The sequence below is a fragment of the Pleurodeles waltl genome, chromosome 1_1 (assembly GCF_031143425.1).
Source record: "Pleurodeles waltl isolate 20211129_DDA chromosome 1_1, aPleWal1.hap1.20221129, whole genome shotgun sequence".
NCBI classification, from domain to species: domain Eukaryota; kingdom Metazoa; phylum Chordata; class Amphibia; order Caudata; family Salamandridae; genus Pleurodeles; species Pleurodeles waltl.
In genome coordinates, this window is record NC_090436.1 from 948,037,821 (window position 1) to 948,063,240 (window position 25,420).

The following is a 25,420-nucleotide window of genomic DNA, read 5'->3' on the forward strand; positions in this document are numbered from 1 at the left end:
GACTCGTCTTCAAGACATCAGACAAATCGCCATCAGTCAGGACTTAACTAAAGGGCAAAAAGGGATACTTCCCTCATAAGGAGGAAAAGTGTAAATGGGCAGTCTATGGGTGAGGATAGTTTCTAATAAGTCTCAAGTCACCAGAGTGACAGTTTCTGGATAAAATCAATAGCATTCCCTACCTAATGGTCCCGACCTTTCTGTGACATGGGTTTTTATCCCTTTTTCGTAGTACATTCCCTCAAAATTCTATTGGACATTTACTATACCCTACTATCTTTAACCTATCAAGTTTCATTCGGTAATCCCAATTGTCACCCCACGTTATTTTAGAGATTGTTGATTGGTTTTCATAACTGACGTCTTCCGAGGTGGCACATACGGCGTTACTTCATTTTTTTGGCATCTCTTGGCACGTCCTTTGGTCAGCAGTTTTCGTCGTTCACCGGTCTAAGTGACCTTGTACATAACATTAATCTACACTTGTTTCAATATTTTTTTAACGTTCATTTCAGAGCACCAAAGATGCGCCTGGGAACGGATTTAGGCCCATATTTATACTTTTTGACGCAAAACTGCGCCAACGCAGTTTTGCGTCAAAAAAATTAGCGCCGGCTAACGCCATTCTGAAGCGCCATGCGGGCGCCGTATTTATTGAATGACGTTAGCCGCCGGCGCCGTCTGGTGTGCGTTAAAAAAAACGATGTACACCAGGCAGCGCCGGCGTAGGGGGATATGGAGCTTGGGCGTCAAGAAATGGGGCAAGTCAGGTTGAGGCAATTTTTGCGCCTCAACCCGATTTGCGCCATTTTTTTTTCACTCCCACCCCCCATAGAAATGACTCCTGTCTTAGCAAAGACAGGAGTCATGCCCCCTTGCCCAATGGCCATGCCCAGGGGACTTCTGTCCCCTGGGCATGGTCATTGGGCATAGTGGCATGTAGGGGGGCACAAATCAGGCCCCCCTATGCCACAACAAAAAAAAAAAAAAACACTTACCTGAACTTACCTTAATGTCCCTGGGATGGGTCCCTCCAGCCTTGGGTGTCCTCCTGGGGTGGGCATGGGTGACGGGGTGTCCCTGGGGGCAAGGGGGGGCACCTGTGGGCTCCTTCAGAGCCCACAGGTCCCTTAACGCCTGCCTTTTGCAGGCGCTAAAAAAACGGCGCAAAAGCGGCCGTACGTCATTTTTTTTGACCCGCCCACTCCCGGGCGTGATTTTTGCCCGGGAGTATAAATCCCACGCACATGCCTCAGTCGTTTTTTTTTGACGGGAACGCCTACCTTGCATATAATTAACGCAAAGTAGGTGTCCACGCTAAAAAATGACGCTAACTCCATGGACTTTGGCGCTAGACGCGTCTAACGCCAAAGTATAAATATGGAGTTAGTTTTGCATCGAAATTGCGTAAAAAAAAAACGACGCAATTTCGGCGCAGACGGAGTATAAATATGCCCCTTAATGTGGATACATTAGTCTTCCAAGTTTGAAGAAAAAAGAACATTTGCAGGGTCATGCCCCCTTGTGAGTCAGCACACTGGAAAACAGGAAAATTAATTTAATATAAAAGCCGAGCAGCTAAAATGCAGCTCACGCTAAGTTAAGGCCTATGAAGAATTTCAATACAGTTTCAACAATACAAACGTTAATATAAGCTTAATTGAACTTAACAAACATTTTATTCATCATTATTAGTTGCGTCTACATTGGTGGCCACTCATGGTCACAATTCCAGTACACGTTTAAGCAAAATCGCTATTATAGTTTTCTATGCAGTATCGTGACACATTAATTAATATATAGATATTTCGTTCTAATATAGGTTATATAAACTACGCTCTCATGCTGAATAAAAATTTCCAATTGAAATAGAACTTATTGTCTGCCTGCAACAGTTAAACCATGATAACAGAACCTACTGCTGACAAGTTTAAAGACAATCAATAAAAATAACGAAGCATCCTTTAATAAACATATGACGGCACATAAATGCAACGCCTTTCCTGCTGCATAATTTACTGAACCTTGCTGCATATTCTAGCTCTCACCTGGCATGTAATTCCTGTAGCTATGCCTATTAAATTTAGATCCCTAATCCTAGATTTGAAGCAAGTAGCGCTGATTGTGCTGACCTGCATGGTAACCGAGGAATTTAGCTTTACGGTAGCTAAAGCTCCTCCAACGTCATGGAAAAGTAAGGTAGATGGTCTTTGGCAGCTCAAACTATATTTGAAGCAGTCACTCTACTCTCCTACAACTGCAATGAATAACTGCATATAGGCCAGAAAATGAATAAAGTCTTGACATCGCGATGCGTTTGGAAAACATTCCCGTTTCCTACTATTCAGGCCTTTTGTTTACCTTTTTTGGAACAGTCGTGCCTATTACGCATGTTGTACTGCTAATATACTAGGTAAATTGTTTGCCTGTGTAACTACATGTGGTGGGCGTGGATTCTGATACTCGACATGAGCCTTCAGATCAGATTATTAATTACAAAATCTGTTGACCACTTTTTAGGTATTCAGAGCACCCCGTGATGAGATTTGCCTTACAATGCCTTGCGGCTGATATGTAAAGGTGAGTTGATGCCGTGCTCCGGTTTAGTCTGCCGTTGGCACTTCAGGAGAGGCCAGTGTACCATACACTTGTAAGGCTTTCTGTATAGCTGGGTAATTATAGTTTGGTATTGGACCTGTAAATTGCTCACTTCCAGTCCCTGCTACAAGGACACTAACGGGTGGAATGTTCTGCCAGGTTTTGGTGTCTTGTGATGACAAGTTCATGCACCACACAGAATATGTTGTGTTGATTATGAAACTCTGAAGGCACAATGCTTCCATTAATGGTTCGGTGCGGATGAGTGTTAGTTAGCCTGCTCTGCCCTGCTCTAGTGCGCTGCCAATGACTACAATGGGTTATTAACTTGTAGTGCCGAACGTTTAGGTCATAGATGTACTGTAACACTAGGTCATTGTGCCCTGCGTTGACCTTGCTAGTTAAACCAGACAGTTTGATTTGAATTGTTTATTTTTTTAATTTTTTTTAGAAGTCGGGTCTTCGCCTATGCTGGTCTGCTTGCCCAGGTAAGGCATGCTGATAAGATTTCTAAAATTTAATTTTGATAATGGTGTTAATGACGATACAACTGAAAACAGCTGGAATTACCGGCAGATTGTTTGTGGTGATACTGTTTTTTTTCTGAACACTGTCGAGCACATTTAAATGTTGGTCTATTGTACTAACTGCACATATTGACAGTACTTTGTTTTTTTTGTAGCCCTACTGGAGTCGCAATGATACGGAACACAACTTTTGCAGTAAATGGTAAGTATTTTGTTAATCAGTAGTTTGTTTTGTATTGCTTTAGGCCAGCGGTTCTTAACCGTAAACTCAAACTGGATCTAAAGACTTGATTTCTGTGTACTCCGTTTAATCTTTGAAACACAAGGGCTGCGACTGAATTATTGAGAGGCAGAGGTCGGGTATAAGCATTTTCATTGATTTGTATCTGCAAAAGACACACAATTAACGTTAAACCATGTCCTAATGCAAATCCATACTATATTGTATTTCATGCACTTGCTCTCCTCCCACAACTCAATCTGGGGATACAAGCCTCGTGCTTAACAACATTTCTTCACTTGCAGAACATTGCCGCGGGAGGCGGCTCCGTACGCCACAGGACATGTAACAATTACCCCCGCCCAAGCGGGCTCCCCAGCAGTAAGGCTAGGGCAAGCATGGTCCACCCAGAGCATGACAGCTGGCAAGGTTGGGTGAAGGGGCCTCTGACGGGGCCAAGGGCACCTCTCCTAGCCACCAACACCCTCTGCTGTCTACAGGTCAGGTGTCTCCATCTACTCTATACATCAGCGCTGTAAGCTCACAGTATTGCGTCCTAGCTGGAAGCCAGTGAGTACTTGTGCAGCCTCATGTTCTCCCTGTGCAGCACCACACCTTCAGCCAGGACCAACAGAGGGACCTCAGCTGCATTGCAGGGGACCATATACCCAGTATGCGTACCTCCAGGTATGCAGTCCCGTCATGTTGTAGGAATGAGCCTGTAGCATGCGCCTTACCTGTAAGCATGTAGAGGGGGGTACAGGACCACATAAGCAGCAACTCTGCTGCAACCAGCACGCACTGTGGGGAGTTCTTTTCCTGACTTACTGTATGCACTTTTTCTGCGTTCTTGTTACCCATATGTCGTCCCCAATTTCAGGATGTAAAACGTAGGCTGGTTGTGCTACCCATAAAAGGACACTCATCCACCGCCCCATCTCTTCATTCCAGAACTTAGTCCTGTTTACCCCATTGTGTTTGCAGGAGTGCATTTACCACAATGCAAAGTAAAACCTGGACTTCATAATTTACCCCCACATGCAAATGGGGAGGCAGTACTAAATGGGAACATTTCTCACATTTCAAAAAAATATATATCGTGGGGCAACTGTAGGTGCAGGTTCTCTTTCTGAAGGCAAAACCCGTTCATGGGTCTGTCGTAATTGTTCAGCAACTCTCGCAAATAGAAATTAATGCTAAGAGAGGTCATGTGGCTTATCGAAGGATCTGACCTCAAGCTGTGAAGACTTGTTGTGAGCTCTGTCATAGCCAATTGAGAGTATGGTTGTCACTGTTAATATTCCTATATGTCACTTTATGTGGCAATTTACAGCCGCGCTGCTCTTGTCAATGTTAAAAATAAAAAAAACAGGAATGTTAGCTCCTCAGGGAAGCACTTTATCCAATTCAAAATTACTTTTCAGCCTTTCCTAAATGTTCCAGGACTGGCATTAGAATAGTAAATGCTGGAATTACGATAGTAAATTTTAACTTTCCATTATCCTCCACTGCTACCATTAGGACACAGTTAAAGGCAAGAATTAAAACAAGCATTTTGAATCACCTTTGCAATACTAGTTGACCCTATTCTAAAGCTTTGAATCTGCTTTCCCCTAACTTTATATTTTTCTAGACCTCATTAACCCTACTGCATTATTGCTTACCCATCTAATCCTCGTCTTTTTGTACATTGCTTTTCTGCCCCACCTCTAAAAATCATCCAAATGGCTCTTGCATAGCTTTGGAGTATATGTAATGGACACCATGACGGCGCATGAGGATGATTAATTAGCATGGGTCGTGGGAGGTATCCAATTCAGTTTTAGAGCACTTAAGCTGAACCTCTCGGGAAGTGAACGAGGCTGAAAATAAACCCTGAATACATAATCTAAAACTGTCCCTTTTCCAGTCGTAAAACAAGGGCTTCAAACCTCTGGGTGGTGTGTGTTTTTTTTGTTTTTTTTTCCCCCTCAATGAAAGCATGTCTAAATACTAGATCATTTCAGACCTGCAAGTAAAATTGCCCCGGCTACCTTTAACCCCCAGTTTTGTACGCGAGTCATATTGGCTTTTTAGTGACTAAATGGTCATCTTGCATGTGAGTTTTGATTGTTCTCTAAATAAAACCGGTCCTTCCCTCGAACCCTCTAGTGGCTTTGAAGTTATTTCCATGATGAAACCCAAACTGAAATAGCTGGAATTACCGGCAGATTGTCAGTGGTGAGAAGGTTTTTCTGAGATCTCCTAAGGTGGTGAATCATAGCTTGTAACAGTCTGAAATTATAGTAGCTGAACCTTAGTTTTGTCTTTACAGGGCTCAAGAACTTGGGCTTCTGGGGAGTTGGCACTTCTCAATTTTCGGGTCTCCAGTGTGCAGAATGATGACTTGGAAAAGCCGTCAGATGCGACAACTGACGAGTTTTCAGTTTCCGACATTACACAGTTAAACTGCCATAGGCTCTGTTTGAATTGAATGTAACTCACTATTTGCCATTTTTATAGCGAGGAATAACTTGGATGACTAAGCTTCCTTCTCTGGGTCCCAGGAGCTTCTTCCGAAATGGTAAGCAGGCCATATTTACAGTAGAGCTATTCTTTTAATTACTGACGCTGCATCAACATGATGAATCCGAAAGGATATAGGAAAAGCCGACAGATGCGATAACTGAAGATTTTTAACTTCTGACATGATGCTGTTAACCATTTAAGTTGTGTTGTATGTCCGTATTGGATTCTTCAAGTGATGTTTGTAATTTTAGGACCATTCTTGGTGGCGAATACGTAATCAACACTGGAGCATGCCCACCAGAAAAATGCACTATGTAAGTCGTAACAATGTTGTATGATGCATATCCCCCTTTTGATGTAGTCTAACTCCCAGTTACACCTAGATTTAATTGCTGGGTCCGAACTTGCTCGCTACTTAAGGGGCAAGGAGTACGTCTAATTATCTAGAAAAAAACTAAAATCGCTGGGATCCTTCTCGCCAGACATTAGCTAATATAACATGGCTGGTGCATAGGCTGTTCTAAGGAAGCATTTTGTAAGGATAGACTGAGAGGAAGAGGAAGATCTAGCCTATGACCCAGCGTTTGATGGACGGGTGGTATATTAATCGTGCCCCAGAGACTTATTTTCTGTTTAATCTTATCCGAAGTTGGGTACTTAATGGAGCCTGGTCTGTGATGACACCAATTTAACTTGCTGACTCACTGGATGAGGCTTGCGGATATGGGACTGAGACCAGCTTGTTTGATATAACTTTGTGCTCGTCATAGTGGTCTGTCACCTATTTTTTTTTTTTTCCCTCCTCCCTTGCAGGTCTGTCGGTCATGCCAACAATATAACATGTTCTGGACTGCTATGCTGAATTCCAATTTGAAGTCTTTTGCTTGGTATTTGAGTGCGCCTGGTGTTCTGTGTGAGGGAAGCACAAGTAGTTATTTATAGCCACACAGACTGGCATTCAGTTTTGGTCAGCCCTCCATCTTCGTTACTGTTATTGCAAGTTTAGATCTGTAAACTGATAGATAATTGAACTGTTTTGTCACTTTCGTGCCACACCGGTCTGCGCAGAATAAAATGCACTTATTGGCGAATCTCCAGTTTCTTCTTTTTATTTTTTTTTATTTGTGGGCATTCATGTTGCAGGTTAATTTATTCCTTGTTGTATGGTGCGGCACCACGGGGCAACTTCTAAAACACACTACTTAACCTCTGCACTCTGGTCACAAGGTGTGCCGGGAATATGGTATGAGACATGTACGGCAATCGGACCAGCGTTTGCTTCACTCGCGTGAGGCAAAATGAAAGTATAATTTTAACCAACTTAAAAGTATTACTAGTTTACATTCTATATCCACGAACTACCATGTTTCCCCTCTCTTAAAAAAAGAAGAAAAAAAAAAAAGTAAGGAATAAAGGTCAACTATATCTTGATATAAAGGAGAGCTTGTGCTATTAAATATTGATTATTTTGGCAGTTAACATTTTTCTTTTAGTTGCCTCGATACTAAAATCTGAAGTTTCTGTGCAGGAGTCGTACTCTAGGCATTATTTGAACAAGATCTTCATTACCCAGTTCAGGTAGAAACGTGTTCCCTGTCTTCTGAGATCTTGCTAGTGTCGCAAGACATCTTGCGAAGGGAAGTACTGTGAATTGAGTGCTTCATTAGCACATGCAGTTAGGCTTTCCTGATGTACTTAGTTGCTTACAGTCCTGTTACCACAACAGCAGAATAACTTCTTGTTCATTTTAACCTTTTCATTTTTATTAAATGGTTAACCTGAAATCCAGCATTGGTCTCGATGTCTGGCTTCAGACCTAAAATAGAAAAAGTACCAAGGAAAGAAACCAGGGAGAATCTACTCCAAAGCTTGTTTTTCCTGGAGTATTTTTTAGCGCCTGCTCCAAGCATTATTTCATTTGAAACTTGGTAGGCTTTTTTTAGTAGTTTGGTACGGTGTTAAGTACCTATTTGCCTAAGGCGATCGACTTCCACTCCTGAATAAAACCTATTCTGTCCCTCTCTGGTGTTGCTAGGCTGTGATCAAGTCCTTACTTGATGAGGCTGCCCTAACTAACATGCTTGTTGGTAGGTCCGTGGGGTTGATGCTAAGAATCCTCTGATCGTCTTCTCATCCCACTTCATGTTGTAACTGTATTTGTGTAGTGCTTACTACCCCTGACCAGGCATCAAAGCACTTCAGTGTACCATGCTACTCAAACACTAAAGGATTAGTGGTGAATTAGTATGAAGAAATGAGTACAGTATCGGTACAAGTTGATTTGAGCTGAGGATCTGTTAGTAGGTTTGAATGGGGATAAAGGCAAGAATTCTGACTTGTTAATTGGGAGTTTATAGTAATAGGATGAGGCTTGGGATGAGTAAAGGAGATGTAGTAAGGAAGCTTGTAGGAAGGGGTTAGGGAGATCATAGGGGTTTTGAGTGAGGGAGATCATAAAGTGGGGTTCAGGGTGAGCCAAGAGCAGTAGAGAAAAAGCTTTGGCAGGGTTATAATGGAGATCATAGTAGAAGAATGGGTTTGGAATGAGTCTATTTAAGGATGGAGGATAGACCTATAGATGTATCGGGTGATGTGGAGACAGTAAAGCTTACAAGAGTTTTCTTATTTACAGTTGGACTAAAGTAATAAAAATACATAGAGAATGTGTAAGGAATATAATGGATATAATTTGAAATTTAAAGCTGTTGTATAAACACTCAAATTGCAATATTTGAGGTTTATTTGTGGACTTTAATAACACCTTAATTTTAAGTTACTTTTTGCTTACTCAGATAAAAAAGCATGAATTCATAAGTATATAATCTAACTTATCTAGGAACTATGCAATGATCTATGAAAATGTTAAGCATAGAATATACACAATACACGCACACCAATTGTATACATATTTGTATATACATATGTGCACATTTAACTGTAAATATGCATGCGACAGGCTTAAAGACTACTTACTATAAAATGGTAAAACATTTCTTACATACACAATGTTAACCAACACTGGCATATGCAGTCCATTGCTGTTTGCATATGGTGGCTATGAAGAAAAGAGCCAACTCTTGAGTCAAGATAGTTATCTGTGGGTCTTATATTTGGGGGGGGGGGGGGGGGGGTTGGGTGTAATACATTCCATATTGGTCCACTTGAACAGAGAAGGATGTGCCACCTAAAGTCTTGTATGGTGTTTTAAAGCAGTCCCAATTTTGAGCAGAGGTTTCTTTGAATATGTTTGATTTTATTCTTGATGAAAAACAGTCCCTTTCCATGTATTGCTTTGTGGGTGATACACAGCAGCTTTAAGATGGATCTTCTGGCAGCTGCTAACCAATGTCCTGCCCTCAAGGCAAGAGAGATGTGGGCTTGTGGCTTTACATGTAGTAGTAGTAGTAGTAGTAGTAGTCTGGCAGCTGAGTTCTGAATGCATTGTAATTTTTTCATAATAGACATGATCCGTGGTAGAGGCCATTGGTGTAATCTGGCTTAGGCAGAACAAGAGAGAGGAGCAATGACCTTGTGTGGAAATCTGAGGTTGGAAGATGTTGCAGAGATTCCAAGGTTTTCATTTTGCTGGGAGCTAAAGGGCCCTTACTTGATGTCTCCTACCATTGTCACAAGAGCATCTGACACTTGCCTGCAGTCCAAGCAGTGCATTGCCAAAGGGCTGTGTCTGCGCATAACTACTTGCAGTGGCCTCAGCATATAAAACAGACCTGAGGTAGGTGTTTGATATAGCCTTGCCTGCTCCTGTGATGAAGGTTGTGCGTTCATTTGAGGTTTCCTCAATTCCCTCATTTTCTCCCCATGTTGCATTGCAAATAAGTGTTTTTAAGTTATTCTCAATTGTGGCTGCACCTGCTTCTCTTCCTTCCCCCACCCATTTGCTTTCTCATTTTCAGCAGAGTTCCTTTTGATGGTGTGTTCTTGGAAGTTACCATGATTCATAGCTGTTGAGTGTTTGAGCATAGACTTCAGGGTCTTGGTCCAAGTGTGTAGACTCTAGCCCAGTGTTTGGGGTTTTTAATGGCATTACCTGTACTCTGACCACCTTTCAGCATCTTTAGTGCCTTTCTGGTTTGGTGCAGTCTCCCTCAGCAGTGGACCTGTTCCTTGCTCCGCTACCTGTTTTCAATGTTGCCATCACTTGCCAAACTGAGATCTGATTGGGCTGTGGCTTTTTCTTTCACACATTGTTGCATAATGTTGCCACCTCTGTTGCTCTTGTTTGGATCATCTTCCTTTGGAACACAGCACCACCTTTGGTACTAGGATCTCTCTGCAAGCAGAGGCTGCAGACACTTGTCTTTGTGCAAATTTATGATGGCACTGGTCAATTTTGTGTGATCTTGGGTTTTTTGGGACATGTCCTCTTAAAATGGAACCAACAATAAGTTTCCTGTGAAACTCACCAGCTTGCCGGAACATGCAGAAGTGACAAACTTTTTTTTTAAACACAACAGTTTTGGCATTAAGAAGTAAACTTTTCCTACTTTTGTACTTTAGCGTCGTTCAGTTTATGGTGGAAAGCAGTGTGAATGCAAACAGTTGGTGGACGAAATGCAGAACAAATCAAACCTTCACCCCCAGTCACAGATCAGGGTTTAATCCATCAGCTTTTTGCCTACCATGCAATTACAGTTTGGACCCAGCCATATGCAAATCAGTCTTGACCCTGTTGTTACCACAGGTGATCCAAGAAAACAAGATTTAGAAAAGTAAACCATTCTGATAGCAAGTGGCGATTTTTGTGTGAATCCATTACCTTTACCCCAAGAAAATCTTTCAAAACTGGTAGAAAAAACATCTGGATGCATGCATCTAACTGGAGCTATATCAAGTTTGTAGGCTTCAAGACGCTGGGCTCTTCAGAGCCAACATCTCTGCTGCACCTTAAAATGGCTTTTGATTGTTTATTAACTATACAGCAGTTCATATGGTAAAATGAGTATGAAGAAACCTACATTTATCAGATCCTGAATTTAGGAGCACTGGTTATTTGCTCATCTCTGAATTTGTAGCTCCCCATACATGATTCACGGGGTTTTTACAATTATTTTTAAACATGGGCTTACATTTGGAAGGGACACAGTAGTCTGATTATGAATGGTATCTCACTTGTGTTTGGTAGGCTTTCTGCCAATGGCAAAGATGGGCCTAAAATGCAACATGGACACAGTTCCACTGAAATGGCTTTTTTCTCTCTCTCTCTCTCTCTCTCTCAATGTTAGTAACCAGTTTGGGCCCTAGCTCAGCCAGTGCCTACAGAAACTGGAGCAAATCTGTGTATGTGTGTATATATATATATATATATATATATTTTTTTTTTTAATGTCTAAAGTGGGATGACCTGCTTGAGTATTCCCAAGTTTTCCTACACAGAAGCCCTTTTAAACCTACATTTTGGCTAAAATAAAATTTTCCTCATGTTACCGGATCACAATGGTACCACACTTAATAGGTAGGTATGGTGCCTGTGAGAGGAAAGGGCACAAAACAATGCAGATACAAACATTTCTTACGTCTGGATTTGGTAGTGGGGATAGTTGAGCATTTTGGCCCCCTAGGCTCAGTGGTTTGCTCAGGGAAACTTACCAAACACCTTTCTGAAAACTTGACACCCAGGGGAGTGTGCCTCATGGATCCCACAGTGTTGTGCAATCCTTGAGTTGTATTGCTTGTAAGGACCAAATTGACCCTGGTTTGATAGGTTCCTGTCTTTGGCACTAGGCCCAGCCTCACAAGTGGATTAGTGGTTGTATTGAGACAGATAAGGAACTTGAATTTCTGTGGATTCAATTCATATTCCTGATATTTACATCACAAAATAGTTTTAGGCTAGTTTTGCAGGGCATTGTGGGTAAGAACCTTGAGTGATGAAAGGACACCAGATTGGATTCCCCATGGAGTCTAGTTTTCAGGAATATCTGGGTTTGATATGTTTTTCTCGGGTGGCTGGTGAGCCTAGCCCAATAATCCAGAGCAACCCCTGGTGTCTAGATTACAAAAATATCTAAGGATTGTAGGTTTTCCCTACAATGTATACCGTGAAAGTCAGAAAAGAAAATCTACTGCACACCGATCTTCTACTCCAGCAATCAATTAAAATATTTAACATATGCAGAAATTTGTCAATTGCAATTTCAGAATACCGAACCAGTGATTCAAAGCTCACTCTTTCATGTATCATGCACAGAAACCACTTCACACCACCAGCCCAACACATTACAAAACTTGCACCAACAAATGGTGCCATTGTACAGGGCTAATATCATGCTGGTTAGGGGAGTGAGTGGACTAGTGTTTGGCTGGCAGTGTAGTGAGCAGCAGCAAGTTACTATACACTGTCAGCTGCCACTGTTTCACCAGCTGCAACTACACACTACTAGTTGAATGCCAGTCCACCAGCCAAAAGCCACTTGGACATAACCATGAAGCGCCAACCCATTTTAATTTCGAAAACTCGTAATGAACAGATTATACAAACAAAGCATGCACAAAAAAATATCTAAACAGCAAATTAATTTGTTTCCAAATTTAACTTGACACCTATTGGGAATGGTGCTTTTTTTTAAAAAAAAAAATGTAAAATTTTTTTTTGCAGGGTTATCCCCAAACTTTTTGCCTTATTTTGTCCAGGTCTGTTTTTGCTGGTTTATTCTCTCTGCACACTTTCCCACTGCTAATCAGTACCAAAGTGCAAGTGCTCCCAATGACCTATTTGATTTACTGGTAAGTCCGTATTCAAGTACCCTAGAGGTGCCTAGGGCCTGTAAATCAAATGCTGCTAGTCGGCCTGCAACACTGGTTGTGCCACCCACATTAGTCCTGTAACCGAGACTCAGACCTGCCACTGCAGTGTGTGTGCAGTTTTAAACTGCCAATTCAACTTGGCAAGTGTACCCACTTAGCAGGCCTAAACCTTCTCTTTAAATTTAATATATACATGTAAGGCACCCCTTGGTAGCCCCAGGTGCAGGGTATGTTTTAAGGTGGGACATATACTAGTGTGTTTTATATGTCCTAACAGTGAAATACTGCCAAATTTGGTTTTCACTGTGCAAGGCCTATCCCTCTCATAGGTTCACATGGTGCTGCCTTTACATATCCTTAAAGCACAGATTCCTTTTGAGAGCAGATAAAAATGTGAAGTTTAGGCCTCTGAACTCAATTTAAAAATAAATCTTTTATTACAGTTGATTTTTAAATTCTGTTTGAAAACGCCACTTTTAGAAAGTAGGCGTTTCTTGCTTAAACCATTCTGTGACTGTCTGTAGATTGTCTGTCTGGGTCAGTTTGACAGTTGGGCTGTTTTGCACCTCTCTAGACAGTGATCCAAGGGGGTAGGGGTGTAGGCAGCATATCCTGATGAGCCATCTGAGCTGGAGGGATGAGTTGTCATTCACACCTGGAAAGACTGCCTACCATCGCACAATGCAATCCCCAACCCCCTAGTGTGTCTGGGGGCCTGGATAAGGAAGGATCTGTCAAACACTTGAGACTTTGCTTTGAAGTTTGCCGACTTCAAAGGCAGAAAGGGGTATAAGAGGAAGACCTTTCTGGAATCAAGAGTAAGCTATGCCAAGGAGGATAGCTGGAGTACTGTCCCTTTGCTGGACTAGCCTGCAGTTGCTGCTTCTGTCTTAAAGGAGTGCAAAGGGTGAATGTTGCTCTGTGTCCTGCTTGAGAAAGTTGTCCAAGGGCTTGGAGTACAGCTTGCCCCCTGTTGAAAGTCTCAGGGACACCAAAGACTTCAGTTTCCTTGACCAGCAGCACTGGGAACTGTGTGTTCTGTGTTGTACAAGAAGAAAAACCACTGCGAAGCCGCTGGCCTTCACTGTGACCTGCTGACGCTGCACGGAGTTGCTTTGCACCGTGACCCTGGTCTCACCGATGGTGTCATCAGATGACTTCACTGAGCCACTGCTTGCACCGCGACCTGTGGATCCGGCACTCCGGCATCTCACAGCAGCCTGGGGCTCCCCGATGACTTCTGACACTGATGCTGCTGCCTGCACTGTGGCCACTGCTTGTGAGGAGCATGAAGCACCGCAGCCCCGGTCCACCGACGCCAGCACCATTGACTCCAGTGTTGTCACCAGGCATCCCTACCTGCACCGTGGCCTGTGGACACTGGTCGTGAGGGTCACAAAGCACTGTCTTGTCCCGCTGGCTTGGGCCTACTGATGACAGTGCTTCTGCAATGACAATGCTGCTGCCTGCACTGTGACCTGTGGACACTACACATTGCACAGCCCTGCTTCACACTGCAGCCCTGGTCTCACTGCCGCCCGCACCATTGACCCCAGTGTTGTCACCAGGCATCCCTACCTGCACCGTGGCCTGTGGACACTGCTCGTGAGGGTCATAAAGCACTGTCCTGTCTTGCTGGCTTGGGCCTACCGGCGACCGTGCCTCTGGTGCTCACCTCTTGAGGTTCTTAGTTCCTCCAGCTCCTCTCTAATGACTCCCCATCCTTGGGTGGGGGACTTTATCTCACATTACCCTTATTTAGTATATGGTTTGGCCCTCCCCTAGGGCTTCAATATTTTCTAATACTTTTGCCAATGCTTGTTAAGATTAGTTTGCATGGTGTGAGGGGACGCACAGATATGCGCACCCATGTTAGTCAACTATGGCTCTAGTACATTATGCCAGTTTATTGCTGTCACTGAAGTGACGTCTTGTTCCTTACCAAGTGGTTCAATGAACTCTAACTTATTCGTCACAGGCTTTACTTTACTGCAGGTATGAGGCAATTCAGTGAAGAAAAATAACTGGGCAGATCACGTCGCTTCGGGTCACTGCTCTGCCTTTACTGAGCAGAAAGCAAACTGTGCTTGTGTATTGGTAAACATAGCGGTATACAGGGAGTGCAGAATTATTAGGCAAATGAGTATTTTGACCACATCATCCTCTTTATGCATGTTGTCTTACTCCAAGCTGTATAGGCTCGAAAGCCTACTACCAATTAAGCATATTAGGTGATGTGCATCTCTGTAATGAGAAGGGGTGTGGTCTAATGACATCAACACCCTATATCAGGTGTGCATAATTATTAGGCAACTTCCTTTCCTTTGGCAAAATGGGTCAAAAGAAGGACTTGACAGGCTCAGAAAAGTCAAAAATAGTGAGATATCTTGCAGAGGGATGCAGCACTCTTAAAATTGCAAAGCTTCTGAAGCGTGATCATCGAACAATCAAGCGTTTCATTCAAAATAGTCAACAGGGTCGCAAGAAGCGTGTGGAAAAACCAAGGCGCAAAATAACTCCCATGAACTGAGAAAAGTCAAGCGTGCAGCTGCCACGATGACACTTGCCACCAGTTTGGCCATATTTCAGAGCTGCAACATCACTGGAGTGCCCAAAAGCACAAGGTGTGCAATACTCAGAGACATGGCCAAGGTAAGAAAGGCTGAAAGACGACCACCACTGAACAAGACACACAAGCTGAAACGTCAAGACTGGGCCAAGAAATATCTCAAGACTGATTTTTCTAAGGTTTTATGGACTGATGAAATGAGAGTGAGTCTTGATGGGCCAGATGGATGGGCCCGTGGCTGGATTGGTAAAGGGCAGAGAGCTCCAGTCCGACTCAGACGCCAGCAAGGTGGAGGTGGAGTACTGGTTTGGGCTGGTATCATCAAAGATGAGCTTGTGGGGCCTTTTCGGGTTGAGGATGGAGTCAAGCTCAACTCCCAGTCCTACTGCCAGTTCCTGGAAGACACCTTCTTCAAGCAGTGGTACAGGAAGAAGTCTGCATCCTTCAAGAAAAACATGATTTTCATGCAGGACAATGCTCCATCACACGCGTCCAAGTACTCCACAGCGTGGCTGGCAAGAAAGGGTATAAAAGAAGGAAATCTAATGACATGGCCTCCTTGTTCACCTGATCTGAACCCTATTGAGAACCTGTGGTCCATCATCAAATGTGAGATTTACAAGGAGGGAAAACAGTACACCTCTCTGAACAGTGTCTGGGAGGATGTGGTTGCTGCTGCACGCAATGTTGATGGTGAACAGATCAAAACACTGACAGAATCCATGGATGGCAGGCTTTTGAGTGTCCTTGCAAAGAAAGGTGGCTATATTGGTCACTGATTTGTTTTTGTTTTGTTTTTGAATGTCAGAAATGTATATTTGTGAATGTTGAGATGTTATATTGGTTTCACTGGTAATAATAAATAATTAAGTTGCCTAATAATTATGCACAGTAATAGTCACCTGCACACACAGATATCCCCCTAACATAGCTAAAACTAAAAACAAACTAAAAACTACTTCCAAATATATTCAGCTTTGATATTAATGAGTTTTTTGGGTTCATTGAGAACATGGTTGTTGTTCAATAATAAAATTAATCCTCAAAAATACAACTTGCCTAATAATTCTGCACTCCCTGTATAAGCACGTTAACAACATTGTCTCTGGTTGCAGGCGGTGGGGGTGACGCTCTTCAGACTTTGACCCAGAGCAGGAGAGAGTGTCAATAAGGAGGCAGATAGGGGATGTGTAAAATACTAGGACAGTGACGAAGTGAGAAAGCAGGTTGACAGAAGTCGCAAGGCCGGCAATCCAAGCATCGCTGGAGGCAGGGTTCTATGCACACCATAGGCGGGTGTGCATGCACAGCGCTAAAGTACACTCTTCTCCTTTTGCTTCCAGTGCAGGGTCTGCACTGTGGGGAGTAACGTTTCGATGACGTCAAGACAATACATGTGTACCATCTATGGCACCCATGACGTTTGGGATATATCCCAGGGCACAAAAGTCAGCTTTCACTGTGGCCAAATCCTCCACCTGGGGGAATACAATGTAGCTGCGCATGTGTTTCAGCAGGACTGACACCACTCTGGTCAACACGTTTGAGAACATTGGCTGAGACATCCCTGATGCCATGGCCACTGTTTGGAAGGAACCGCTTGCCAGGAAATGGAGCACTGACAGGACCTGCACTAGAGGGGGAATACCTGTGGGCTGGATGATAGCTGACATCAGGTCTGGCTCCAATTGGGCACACAGTTCTTGGATTGTGGCCCGATCAAGTTTGTAGTTTAGGATAATGTGTCTGTCCTCCATTGTCACAAGGTCCACCAGGGGTCTCTACACCGGAGGATGTCGCCATCTCCTATTCATCCTCAGCGGCAGGAGCCTATGGAGGAAAACGGTGAGCAGAGGGTCTTATTCACACATCAACTGAAATAATGATGCATCTTTTACTTTACAGAACCTGTATGTGAATCTGAGAGTCAGTCGCTGTGCCAATGTCTGCTGTGACGCAGTTAGGTGCCATTGCCTGTGCCCCCCTGAAATGGCGACTGCCTGACCTGTGAGGAGGGACAAGTGGAAATGAGGTAATTCCGCTGGTGTTGTATGCCGTTGCGGTAGGCAGCCTACGACCGCCGCGCAACTTCGCATTGGTTATCTTTGGGCCCCATGGGTTCCAGGAGCCAATGGCGATGTACGCCTGTGGTGATGGTACGCACTGCCGCAGACTTGACTGCCATTTTCTATCTGTTCATTCACTTGCTACCTGACCTTCAACAGGAGAGGACCTACACTGCAAGTGCTGCTGTGACCTGTGTCTGGAAGCGACCATGGCTCAAGTCTCTGGGGAAAGGGCCTCTGCCTTCACTGCGGAGGAGTTCGAGAGACTGGTGGATGGGGTCCTACCCCAGTACACGTTACTCTACGGTTCTCCACACAAACAGGTGAGTACACTTTGAGCATGATGCGTGGGCCTTGAATGTATGGATTGCAGTGTGTGTAACCCACATGTAAGGGGGGGGGGGGCTGAGGGGTCCTGGCCAGGGTGATGCATGTATAGTGGTCAATATATGTGCGTCTCGGGATGGGAGGGATCTAGTGGGCCATGAGTGTGAAGGTCTGGACGGTTAACTAATGCCCTTTTTTGCTGTCTTTTCCATGCAGGTCAGCGCCCATCAGAAAAAGGGTATTTGGCGTGCCATCGCCAAGGAGGTGCCGACCCTGGGGGTCTTTGACAGGCGGAGCACCCACTGTCACAAACGGTGGGAGGACCTGCACCGCTGGGCAAGGAATACGGCGGAGGCCCAGCTGGGGCTGGCCTCCCAACAAGGAAGGGGTGCCCATTGTACCCTGACCCCCCTGATGTTCCTTATCCTGGCGGTGGCCGATCTGGAGTTGGATGGGCGCTTGAAGGCATCAAAGCAGCCACAAAGGGTTGAGTACAGATTTAGAATCATGACTGATGATTAAGGTTAGGGTTTACCTGGGTGGGGGATGTGGGCTGTGGGTGCCCATAGGCCAGGGTGAACATGGCAGGATAGGTCCCTTGTTGGGCAGGCTCTGAACCACTCCACCCCCAATAGTGTTAGTGTTCATCTACTACTGGGCAGGGTCCTGTGGGTTTCAGGTGTGCAGCTAATGGTGTTAGGCATTGTACCCCATGGACTGGTGACTATCTTAGTAACTGGCAGTGCATGGCCTAGTGCATAGGGCTGGTCCCTGTGAGTTGTGTACGCCAACAGTAGTGTTGTTGCTGGCATTGACCAAGTGTATCCTCTGTCTCTCCTCCCTTTTTTTTGTCACCCTGTCCTTGTGTGCATTAGCATCAACTGGCAGAGGAGCAGAGGCACGGCGACGGAGGGAGCTGCATCCCACATGGGCCTGGAGGCTGAATTCAACGACGGTGAGGGCACCAGTGGGATGGAGGGCGAGGGGAACACTGCGACGGGGACAGGAGGGGGGACACCACAGACAGTGACTCCTCCTCCGATGGAAGCTCCCTGATGGTGGTGAACACCTCTGTGCCCACCCCAACAACAGGTACAGCCGCCACCCCCCCTACCAGCACCACACTCCCAGCAGCCCCTCAGCATGTTTCCTGTACCTGCTTACCCAGGCTGGTGGGCATCTCCTCCACCTCAGGCCCTGCCCCAGTCAGCCCTGCTGCCCTCAGTGAGGAGGCTATTGACCTCCTGAGATCCCTCACTGTTGGGCAATCAACCATACTAAATGCCATTCAGGTTGTCGAGAGGCATTTGCAACAAAGAAATGTATACCTGGAGGGCATTCACTCTGGTGTGGCGGCCCAACAGAGAGCATTTCAGGCCCTGGCCTCAGTACTGATGGCAGCCATTGTCCCTGTCTCTAGCCTCCCTCCTCCAACTTCCTCTACCCAGTCCCAATTCCCTCAACCTACCCTAAGCACACCTTCAGACCAGCATTTACCGAAATCACCACACAAAAGTGGCTCAGGCAAACACGGGCACCACACTTCATCTCACAGGCACTCACACAAGCACCATCCCCATGCAGACACACCAACATCCACTGCCTCCACTGTGTCCCCCTCCTCCTCCTCATCCACCTCCCTTCCAGTAGCATCTCCACTCACACCTGCATGCACTACATCCTCATCCACTACCTCCATCACCAGCACGCCCATCACTACGCACCCCTCACTGACAGTCACCACCCCCACATCCATGCACACGTCCCCTATGACCTCTCCCAGTGTGTCTGTGACCCCTCCTCCCAAAGTACACAAACGCAAGCACCCACCCACCCAACATCCATCCACCTCACAACAGCATCCAGCCCATGCACCCAAACTCAACAGACAGACACCTCCTACTACCAATCCCTCTTCCTCCACTCCCAAACCCTCTCCCTCTTCCCGTCCCAGTGTCCCTAAGAAGCTTTTCCTGGCAAACATTGACCTCTTGCCTACCCCTCGGGCCAGGGTGGCCCAATCCCGGCCCAGCACCTCAGCCACCAAATTGTCATCCGCTGTGGTTCCTGCAGCTATCAAAGTCTCAAAGGGGGCACCCGTCTGCCAGCCAGTGTGCCACCAACCCCTGCCAAAGCCATTCTGCCACCTGGCAAGGTGAAGAGGGGGACAGGATCCAGCAAGGGGAAGGAGCCACAACCACCCAGCAAGGCCACCCCAAAGACTCCAGCTGCCAGACCCAAGGTCATACCACCATCTGCTGAGGTGAGGAAGGGGCAGAAAAAAACAGACAAGACACTTCAGCCATCCAAGGCTGCAGGTGAAGGCCTGGTGTGTACCAGCACAACTGCCAGCACCGCCACCTGCACCGCGGCCAGCACCGCCAGCAGCCCCACCACTAGCACTGCCACAAGCCCCCCCCCACCTGCACCGCCGCAAGCACCACTACTGCCAGCAGCAGCAGCCCCAGTGGGCAGCCGTCCGAGGCTGCAGGAGAAGGGCTGGAGCCTCCCTCCGACACTGGCAGCACCGGCACCACGGGCAGCACTGCCACATGCACCACCGCTAGCACCGCCGCAGACCCCGCCGCAGACCCCGCCGCAAGCACTGTCATCTGCACCACTGACATCTGCACCACTGACAGCAGCCACAGTGGGCAGCTGTCCGAGGCTGCAGGAGAAGGGCTGGAGCCTCCCTACACCACTGGCAGCACCCCCACCAGCCCCGGTACTACCACCAGTTTGCAGCCGTAGCCGTCCCCTGTCAGGATACTTCAATTCGATTTCCTCAGAAGCAGAAAATAACTCCTCAGTCCCGACCCGAGCTACTCACAATGAATTTTAATCCTTCGTGCTGAGTACCCCAGAGGGGGAAAGAGGAATGGGATTGTAGAGAGACTGCCACAGAGATGATGAACGTCAGTACTCAGTCTGCCTCTTCACGTCTAAGATTGGATGCAGCACCTGTAAGAGTCAGTCTCAATTACTAGGGACATACAACATCAGTTTTACACTTTCTACTCTTAACACTTAATTCTCTTTAATTCTATTATTTCTTCACTCACCCTGAGTTCTCTGTAGCCTTGCTTCTCTCTATGAATGATAAGCTCTTCTTAAAAATACTTATTACTGATTCTGGAAGAACTTCTCAGCCTTTGTTGGAGATTGGTTTTATGTTGCTATATATATATATATATATATATATAGTTAGTGATAATGCGTTGTCCAAATCAGCTGATGTTAGTTGGTTTCTACTTTACATTAGAGAGTTCAATTACATTTATTGCATTGGTAATTCTTGCTTGTGGAAGTTTGTTTCTCCTGTCTTATTTTGACTTCTATCAATACTTGTATTTGTAAATGCTTGTTTATTAAAGTTAGTTTCTCCTTTCTTACTTCGACATCTGTCTAACTTGTATTTGTAAATGCTTGTTTATTAAAGTTAGTTTCCCCTTTAAACTCTACTTTGGTTTATTACCGTTGAATTTGTAAATGCTTACTTGTTAATATTCATTTCTCCGTTAAACTCGGCCTTCGTTTATAACCTTGGTATTTGTAAATACTTGCTTGTTAAAGTTCGTTTTTCTTTTGACTTTGGTATCTTAAACAGGAACCTTGTAAACATAAGGTTTATTCATACATTATGTAGCCTTGCCAAACCTCCACTGGAATGGTCTACTATCAAACTCCTCGAATAAACATTGACAATATTTATCACGTTTTCTGTAAAATAGTCTTCAAGGGTAATTTTACCTCACAGGAGTTTCTGCTCCGAAGCGCGCGCTCTCTCCACACAGCTGATTCCTGTCAGACCTCAGTTGAAGTGCGAAGCTTCCAGCTGGTGAGCTCGTAACCTAGCAACCAACCGATTGCAAGACTAGAACTGTAACTAAACTTCAGGACTCACTTCAATCTTCTCTTCTTGAGTCTTCCTTTTAAATAAGCGCAAGATTACTCTGCAAACCTTCTTCCAGTTTGGGCTTTGCTGTCTCCACTGAGGATATCTCTTTGCTTTTTTCAAGCATTTCTTTGATTTGATTTGGCAAGTTTGTGTGGTCATGACAGTACTCCCCCTCAAGGAACAGTTCTCCAATTTAGGTTTGCTTGGGTAGGTTCTATGAAAGTTTCTCAGTAATCTTGAAGCATGTACATACTCGTGTGGCTCCCAGGATCGTTCCTCTGGACCATAACCTTTCCAATCAATTAGATAATAAAGCTTGCTATTACGGATTTTGGAATCTAAGATTTGATTGACCTCATACTCTTCTGCAGAGCTAATCTGGATAGGACTTGGAAGGGAGTTTTGACATAAATTTGGAGGACTGTTCTTTAACAAGGTGACATGGAAAACAGGATGTATCTTTAGATGAGCTGGCAACTACAATTTAACTGCCACTGGATTGATCATCTTGTCAACTTTAAATGGGCCTATAAATCGTGGCTGAAATTTGTGATTTCCTTTGAGACGTAAATGATGAGTGGATAACCAAACTTTGTCTCCTTTCAAATAAATGGGTCTCTCTCTTTTTTTTCTATCAGCCTGAGTCTTATATGAATCTTTTGCTTGAATGATGTTTTTTCTAGCCCTAACTAACGTGGTCTGCAAATCCCTCACCATTTCTTCTACTGCAGGCACTGAATCATCTTCTTTACCCAACATTACATTAGGATGTCTACCATGGTTCAGATAAAAGGGGGTGAACCCAGTGGTGGAATGAACAGCATTATTGTAAGCAAATTCAGCTGCCCACATCAACTCGGGCCATTTCTTCTGTTGATCAAATAAATTGAGTCTTAAATATTGTTCTAACGCTTGATTCACACTCTCTGTTTGCCCATCGGTTTCAGGATGGTGACTGGTAGGGTAACGAGAATCAATTCCTAATCTTTTACTGAAGGCCTTCCAAAAGCGAGAAACAAATTGGGACCCCTGTCTGAAACTAGAATTTTTGGGATACCATGGGGTACTATGTGTTGTGTAAACAACTGTGCAACCTGTGGGGCTCGAGGGATTTCTTTCAAAGGAATGAAATGCGCCATTTTAGTGAAAGTGTCTACAAAAACTAGGATGGTGTTAAAACCTTGGCTACTAGGGAGGTCCACTATAAGATCCATAGTAACAGTATGCCAGGCATGGGGTGCAGTAGGCAAAGGTCTTAACCTACCTTGTGAAGCTGTTCTATTTGATTTCCCTCTTTGACATTTGTCACAAGTTGACACATATTGTCTTATCTGAGTTTTCATTTTTGGCCGCCAAAATTCTCGTATCAGATTTTGAGTTTTTTTTATTCCTTTGAGTCCAGCCAATTGATCATCATGATAAGCCTGAAGAATTTTTTCTTGCAGCTCCACAGTCGGAACATTCAGTGCACCTTTAAAGTAAGGCAAACCATTTTTGATTTATCTTCCTTGGCCTTCTTTGGACCACCTCAGCATTCCTTCGAATGTTAAGTTTTCTTGAATTTCTTTGGTTAAATCTTCATACAATATGGCAGATATGAACTTCTCTTGTGGAATAATCAATTATTTTTCTGGAGGCTCTTTAACTGCACCGGTATCGATTCGAGATAGAGCATCTGCCTTCCCATTTACTTTTCCTGGTCCGAAAGTGATAACAAAATCAAAGTCTGCAAAATATAGGGACCAACGCAGTTGCCTAGCTGTTAAGAGTTCAAGCTGATTTTAAAATCTGTTAATTTCGGTGGTCTGTGTAAACGGTCACTTTATGCTTAGCTCCCAAAATGTAATCCCTCCACTCACGAAAAGTTTCTTTGACTGCCAATAGCTCCTTATCCGCAATTGAATAATTTATCTCTGGTGGTGTTAATTTTCGAGAGAAATAGGCCACTGGATGTAATTGACCTGTATCTTTATGATGCTGGGAAAGGATACCTCCTATGGCAACATCTGCCTCCACATAATATAGCTCATCCGGATTGGGGTGGAGCAAGATTGGAGCTGAGACAAAGGAATTCTTCAAAAAATTAAAAGCATTTTCAGCTTCTTTTGTCCACTCAAACTTCACTCCTTTCTTCAACAATCGAGTAATGGGTGTAACTTTTTGAGAAAAATTGGATATGAATCTTCAATAAAAATTAGCGAACCCCAAGAAACTCTGGATCTCTTTGACATTGCAAGGAGAAGGCCAATGTTGCACTGTCTTTATCTTGGTAGGATCCATACTAACTCCTTCTGGTGACAAAATGAATCCTAAGCACTCAACTCGTTCCACATGAAATGCACACTTCTCCAATTTTACATAGATGGTTTTCTTGCAACCTTGTGAGGATGGATCGAACATGGGAAATGTGCTCCTGTAGATTATCGGAAAAGATTAAAATGTCATCTATATAAACTACCGCAATCCGGTCGAGGAATTCTCGTAATATATCATTAACGAAACGCTGGAAAGCAGCGGGAGCATTGCATAACCCATAAGGCATCACTTGATATTCAAATAATCCGTATCGAGTCCGAAAAGCGGTTTTCCATTCATCCCCTGAAGCCACTCGTATCAAATGATATGCTCCTCGCAGGTCCAATTTGGTGTAGATTCTAGCATTTTTTACTTGATCTAATAAAACTGACACTAAATGCAGTGGGTATCGATTCTTGATGGTAACCTGATTGAGGGCTCGATAATCAATGCAAGTTCGAAGACCCCCATCTTTCTTTGGTATGAAAAATAGTGGGGATGACACTGGGGATTCAGAAGGACGAATAAAACCATTAGCAAGATATTGATCCAAATACTCCTTTAAATGTTGGTTCTCTGCTTCGGTCAATGCGTATATTCTGCTACATGGCAATATTGCACCTGGCTCCAGTTCAATTTTGCAGTCATAGGGTCGATGTGGCGGCAATTTCTCAGCCTCCTTTTCATCAAAAACGGCAACTAAATCCTCATATTCTTTTTAGGATTTTTGTTGTTTTTAGTGCACAGATCATTGAAGAGTGTGATGATAAACAGGCCGCTTGGGACTTGGTGGACACTTCCACTCCATCATGAAAGCAATTCTCTTTGCAGTAAGAGGAATTGATCTTGATTGTTCTCTTGCTCCAATAAATTTTTGGATTATGTTCTGTAAGCCAGGACAGACCCAAAATGAGTTGAAATTGTCCAGCATCAATCAAATTAAAGATGATCTGCTCCTGATGCCCACCAAAACTTTGCATCTGAATTGGTTCGGTCTCATGGGAAATGGATCCTGAAGAAAGATTGGTGCCATCCACAGCTCTTACTACTTCCAAAGTAGATTTCTTGATAAATCGAATACCCATTTTACAAGCGTATTTGATATCACAGAAGTTGCCCGTAGCTCCAGAGTCTATCATAACTGAGATCCCTTGAATTTCCTTCTCAAGGGTCTTAACTGATACTGTTTGTACCAAATGTGGCGCTGCGGTTTGTAAGGTATTTGCTACTCGTTGATCTAAAGGAGTTGTCTTGGGTTCTGCTTTCATTAGGGCAACTCCCTCTACTGATGAAGCTGGCCTTTTCCCGCCTGAAGAGCTTTGGGTTTCTTGGGACAGTTTTTACCAAAATGCCCAGATGCACCACAATATAAACATAGTTGATTCACTCTTCTTTTCTCTTTTTCTTCCTTAGATAAAGGACCTCTGATGGAACCAATTTGCATTGGTTCTTCTATCGTTATCCCTTCTCCGGCTGTCGTATGATCAATTCTCAGGGGAAATGGTCGATATTCTCTTTTCTGCTCTTCGTTCGGTTAACCGGTTGTCAATCTGTAACACAAGATCAATTAACTCCGAAATTTCGGTGGGTCTATTTGGAACTTGTGCTAAGGCATCTTTCAATTCATCTCTCAGTCCACGATAAAAT

At 44.3% G+C, this 25,420-nt stretch overlaps 1 protein-coding gene and 4 non-coding genes across 6 annotated transcripts in view; 4 read left to right on the plus strand and 1 right to left on the minus strand.

Moving 5' to 3' along the window:
• LOC138289702 (alcohol dehydrogenase 1-like) overlaps positions 1 to 25,420 on the minus strand; it is a 452,749-nt gene that overhangs the window by 173,866 nt on the left and 253,463 nt on the right. The gene's annotated exons all lie outside the window — the stretch shown is intronic.
• Positions 3,135 to 3,207, plus strand: LOC138292290 (small nucleolar RNA SNORD65). Its single transcript, XR_011202639.1, has one exon. It is a non-coding gene; the product is annotated as a small nucleolar RNA SNORD65 (small nucleolar RNA).
• Positions 5,514 to 5,585, plus strand: LOC138292294 (small nucleolar RNA SNORD65). Its single transcript, XR_011202641.1, has one exon. It is a non-coding gene; the product is annotated as a small nucleolar RNA SNORD65 (small nucleolar RNA).
• Positions 5,962 to 6,033, plus strand: LOC138292210 (small nucleolar RNA SNORD49). Its single transcript, XR_011202613.1, has one exon. It is a non-coding gene; the product is annotated as a small nucleolar RNA SNORD49 (small nucleolar RNA).
• On the plus strand, positions 6,520 to 6,594 carry LOC138292307 (small nucleolar RNA SNORD99). The gene has a single exon (XR_011202647.1). It is a non-coding gene; the product is annotated as a small nucleolar RNA SNORD99 (small nucleolar RNA).